The sequence below is a fragment of the Hylobates moloch genome, unplaced genomic scaffold (assembly GCF_009828535.3).
Source record: "Hylobates moloch isolate HMO894 unplaced genomic scaffold, HMol_V3 SCAFFOLD_8, whole genome shotgun sequence".
In the NCBI taxonomy this organism is placed as follows: Eukaryota; Metazoa; Chordata; class Mammalia; order Primates; family Hylobatidae; genus Hylobates; species Hylobates moloch.
Window position 1 is genome coordinate 104,689,952 of NW_026652283.1, and position 5,623 is coordinate 104,695,574.

Consider the following 5,623-nt stretch of genomic DNA (forward strand, 5'->3'; position numbering starts at 1 on the left):
TACGTTGGCTTCCTATTATTAAATCAACTCTGAGAGATTAGTAAAAAGCATTGCAGAAACAAAGTTCAGTTATACCTTTTAAATCCTACTGGGCAACCAGACTGAATCCACTGTTTCTGGAACACCAAAAAAGCAATGGCCTAATTAAGATATATATGAAATTTGGGGGCAAGTGCCATTTTACATGTTTACCTCTTTAGCACTGATTTGCTCTCAGCGAAGATTTACACACTTGGTGTGCCCTCTTTCTTTGAACTGGCAAGGGTTTCTATCCCGTCCGTATACCATCTTTAAAAGCTGGTGAGTGCTACCAGTGTTATTTTGAATTTTGTAGAGAAAGAAGCCTCAGATTCTCTCTACTCTGCAACAGTCCCTCTTGATAAATATTAATCTTTATATTTTAAATTGTTATATGTTTACTGTTTATTTTAGAATCTTATTACCATTTAGAAAAGAGCATGGAATACTTACTAATAAAAGCTTAAAAATATGTAAACTATATATCCACTGTCATAATCATCATTCTCTCTGCCCCCCACCCCTTTCTCTCTCTCTCCTTTGCTAATATTATATTATATAATCTCTGTCTCTATCTCTTATCTTTGCTGAATTCTGGATTACTAAAATTGCCTCTGTAGGGACACCACTAATAGCCTACCCAGATCCCCTGGAATCCCCCACAAGCCTTACCTACCAACTTCTCACTTCTCACTATGTGAACAAAATAAACTTTTCTTTATTAAAGCCACTAAAAAAAAAAAATCAGATTTTCTGTTCTTAGCAAATGAACACACTCATAATTGATACACAAAGAGATCTCATGAAGGAGATGTGTTGGTACAGAAAACAACCTGTTAATTAATTTATTACCTTAACATTTTAATCTTTAAAGCACTTATATCAGGATAAAATAGTTTCCAATATTGATGATTCTTTTATCAAATTCTGAAACAAAGATACATATCTGCATTAACTATTCTTTTGTTGCAAGATTATCATTAGTGTGTATAAAATCTGATTTTTCAACCATAAAGGTACATTTTATTAACAAGATTTTTGTCTCAATCTTCCTTTATTTCAATTCAGAAATAACACTGTTGCTTTAGGTATTTTTCCCTCAATAATGGTTTTTGTTTTTTTGCTTTTTGGTTTTTTTCTTTTGTTTGTTTGTTTTTTGAGACAGTCTTGCTCTGTCGCCAGACTGGAGGTCAGTGGCATGATCTCAGCTCACTGCAACTTCCAACTCCCTGGTTCAAGCGATTCTCCTGCCTCAGCCTCCCGAGTAGCTGGGATTACAGGCACGTTCCACCACACCCAGATAATTTTTGTATTTTTAGTAGAGATGGGGTTTCACCATGTTGGCCAGGATGGTCTAGATCTTTTGAGCTCGTGATTCCCCCGCCTCGGCCTCCCAAAGTGCTGGGATCACTGGCATAAGCCTCCGCACCCAGCCAGTAATGGTATTTGTATAGATGTATCTGGTCAACTAGGCTTTTCTAAATAATTAATGAATTCTAAAAGACATATTTATAGGTATTTTCTATTTATAATTTTACCAAGAGTAGTAAAGGCAAATACCTGACATCCTCCAGCATACTTTCTCCCTCTGAGCAAGACATGACCTCAAATTTGTTCTTCTGAAAAAAAAATTAAAGTGTCTCTATTTCAGACACCTACTACCATCCCATCAAATTTGGCACACAACATGAAACCTAGGTACAGCCCTGGCTTAGTGGTTTAGCAATTAGTTTAATAAATAGGATAATTCGGCTTCATTTTAGTCAGTTAGCAGATGATTTAAGCATAAAACTATTCTTTCCCTTACTATATGTCAAGTAAAATAAGTAAAATAGAGCCCACTACAGCTGACAATGTCACTGAGTCCACAATCTCACAGATCTAAATAGTCACCCAAAATATAACAACCACAAGCAGAAAAAGCTTTATATAACATCCTTAATTCATGAGTTAAATTAGTCTACCACTTATGTCTTGTGCCATAACAATTTCAAATAATGAACTTAAATGCAAATAATATCACTTGACTCCATGATTACCATATATATGTGCATGTGTGTACATACACACACATAAATATATGATCTTCATATCCAAATGTGTGTTATACGTATGCATTTTCAAGCTTTTGAAATGACTCAGAAGAAAGGAAGATAAAAGACCAAAATGTCTTTTTATCCACATTTAGAACCTGGCAACCAAAATATAAAACTGACCAATGCAGATGGATGTCGTGGAAAAAATATCAGCTTTGCAATCAGACAAAACTGATTTGAATCTTAAGTCATGAGCTTTACTTTATAGAGTTACCATGAGTTTTAAATAGAATCCTATTAGCTCATAAACAAAGAGCCAGACTATGATAGGCTCTCAGTAATGTTATACCTTTTTCGTTCTATTAGAACTAGACTGTATATGTTTGTAGGGCTGGAATTATGCCCTACTCACCACTATAACCACAGACTCTACAGTACAAAAGAAGTGGTCACAGTTTATAGAACCAATGATCAACCAGTCATTTTAAAACGGTAATAATGCTGTGCTTGGTGCTCAACAGTCATAAAAGAAAGATTTCCCTTTCAGCAGGCCTTGAATGCATGGCTCTTGTACACCTCTGGACTATGCCATGCAGAAGGAGACTTAATGAAAAAATTCATTCAGCATGACAGTGGCTAGGGCAAAGTTCAATGTCCCCGTGGCAGCAATTTGCAATACTGCCTGCTCCCGGAATTCAGTTGATTGTCCGTCCTTAGAGTGAATTTCTGCCTGGAGTGAAATGAGTAGAAGTTCCTCCTCGGAATATATATATATATATACACATACATAAATTATAGGAATGATCCAGTATACTACTTCTTCACCATTTATTAACGAAAATGCAAAAGAGCGGATGCAAACTGACAGGCAGGTGTCTATGACTCATTGTGCTGGGCATGAAATAAAAGTAGAGCTGATGCAGATGCTATTACAATAAAATGAGGACATAGGAACTCTGATTTTTCTGGCCGTTGAAGCAACCTCTTCAGAGAAGATGTTGTATTATTTGATTGGGATGCTAAGCACAATCTATCACAACCTACAAAATAGTAAGAAGATTCCATTCCTTCTTCAGCCTATTTTTGAGAGGGAAGGAAAAGGCATCTTAGTAATCATTATTCCTTTGATCTGGGTCACTCTTGTCATCTGCCTTCATACTGTGTGTGCACGTGTGTGTGTGTATGTGTGTAGTGTGAGAGTGTGTGTGTGTGTGTGTGTGTGTAATCCCAAATGCCACGTCATTGCAGCAACCTCCTCCACAGTCCCTGAGTGAAGTTTGGGGGGTGAAGGGGAAGCAGCTTCCCCTACCCTGCCGGGTCTCCTTTCAGAAGAGCTAGTGATACCTAATCAGGTTGCTAACTCCTTTCTCAGTGTGAATATGAATGGCATTATTATTTATCACCTTTAATATTTTTAGTGACTCGTATCTGAAATTAGATCAATGGCCTGATCCATTTAACTCTAATAGGTTACTGGTGGCTGAGAACTGATAGAAGGCCATAACTTTGGCATCTTACAGTGGCTGATGATCACTATTATGTAAGAGTCATGAAATAAATTATAAAATATGTTAAATATTGTCTTAGAAGGAGGGAACATTTATAGATCATGTTGTAATTATAACAACCTTACAGAGAAAGAGATTTTTTTTATGTATCAAGGAAAAAACAATCCTGGCAACTTGGGTAAATATTCTATATAATTTCAAATATAGGCATATCTTGGAGATACTGCAGGTTAGGTTACAGATCATCACAATAAAGCCAATGTCACAATAAAGGGAATCACCTGAATTTTTTGGTTTCCCAGTGCATGTAAAAGTTATATTTACTATTCTTTAGTCTGTTAAGTGTGCAATAGCATTGTGTCTAAAAATAACCATATAAATGCCTTAATTAAAAATTACTTTATTGCTTAAAAAGGCTGACACAGAGGCACAGAATGAGCATATGTTATTGGAAAAATGACACCAACACACTTACTCAACACAGCATTGCCACAAACCTTCAGTCTGTAAAAAATGCAATATCTGCACGGTGCAATAAAGCAAAGCACAATAAAATGAGGTATGCCTATATTAGATTTGCAGGCATTTTCATTTCTGAAAGGATATTGGTTTAAATACCTTAAGCTCCTTTCGCTAAAAGCAACTGAAATTTGGGGAAAAAAAGTTTAAAATCTTTTAAAATATATTGTGAATATGTCAGAAAAAGAAAAGGAATCCACAGAATCAAAAAAAAAAAGAAAAGATATAGGGAAATCTGGGGTACAAGCAAGCTCCCAGGTTCACTTGTGAATTCTGCAGAATCTCAGTGACCTCAGAGCTCTGGAGTTTGATGATGATTCAGGAGACAGGCAAAAGCAGGGACCCAGAAGGGCTCATCTTGGTAAGAAATAATGCTATAACACAGATGAGAGAATGAGGATGCTAGTCTGTCTCATCTCAACCCTACTAGGCAGAAAAATAATTCTGTCCAGAGAATTCATAGTAGGTCAGCCAGGTGTGGATCCAGAATTCCTGGGGTCGAAAATTTCAGCAACTTAGGAAAGGAGGCCTCATTAACAATAAGAATACAAGATTACAAATGTGAGGTTTTAGACTAAGAAAATAAATCACAATGAAATATAAATGTCTAAAAGCTGATAAATATCAGAAACATCAGAAAATCCAGAATAACATAGTATGTTTTATTAAATAATTGCCTAAAACATCACTTTACTAGTATTTTTGTACACTTTTCGCTGCAAATTCCTTGACTACCTCCTCGTATGCCAAGATGTTTGTCACATCAATTCTACTAAGAAGATAGAAAGATAATTTCATCTCTTTATTCCAGCATGTTTGATCAGAAACATTTTTTGTTTGTTTGTTTGTTTGTTTTAGGCAGGATCTGCACTACATCCAGGCTGGACTGCTATGCTGTGATCATGGCTCACTGCAGCCTTGACTTTCCAGGCTCCAGCGATCCTCCCACCTCAGCCTCCTGAGTAGCTGGGACTACAGGTGCACACCACCTTACGTGGCTAATTTTTGTATTTTTTGTAGAGATGAGGTTTTGCCATGTTGCCCAGATGAGTTTTGGCATGTTGGTTGCTCATTTAACTCCTGAGCTCAAGTGATCATCCCGCCTCGGCCTCTCAAAGTGCTAGGATCATAAGCATGAGCCACCACACCTGGCCCCAAAACAAAATTTTAATCAATATTTAAAATAGCTTCCTTCTGCTTCACAACTTATTATTGGTAACACAGAAATATTTAAGATTATTGTCAAGTACGGCAAAGCCTATATGGTTTCATTTTTGATCTAGAGGGCTTCAGGGAATTTTGTATTTTCTTGCACAGTGACCAGTCTTAAGCACTCTGAATTGATGATATTCATTAAGCAGTTTGTCATCTACGTCCTCATTATACTGACGTAGTATGCATTTTATGTTTTCATCTTCAATGTTAATATTACCTGTCAAAACAGCACAGAGCTTAAATCTTTTTAATGTGTTCCTATGTCTCATCTCTTTTCATCAGCTGGATTATAAAACAATCCAAGATTCTATTCACTATTTCCATTTG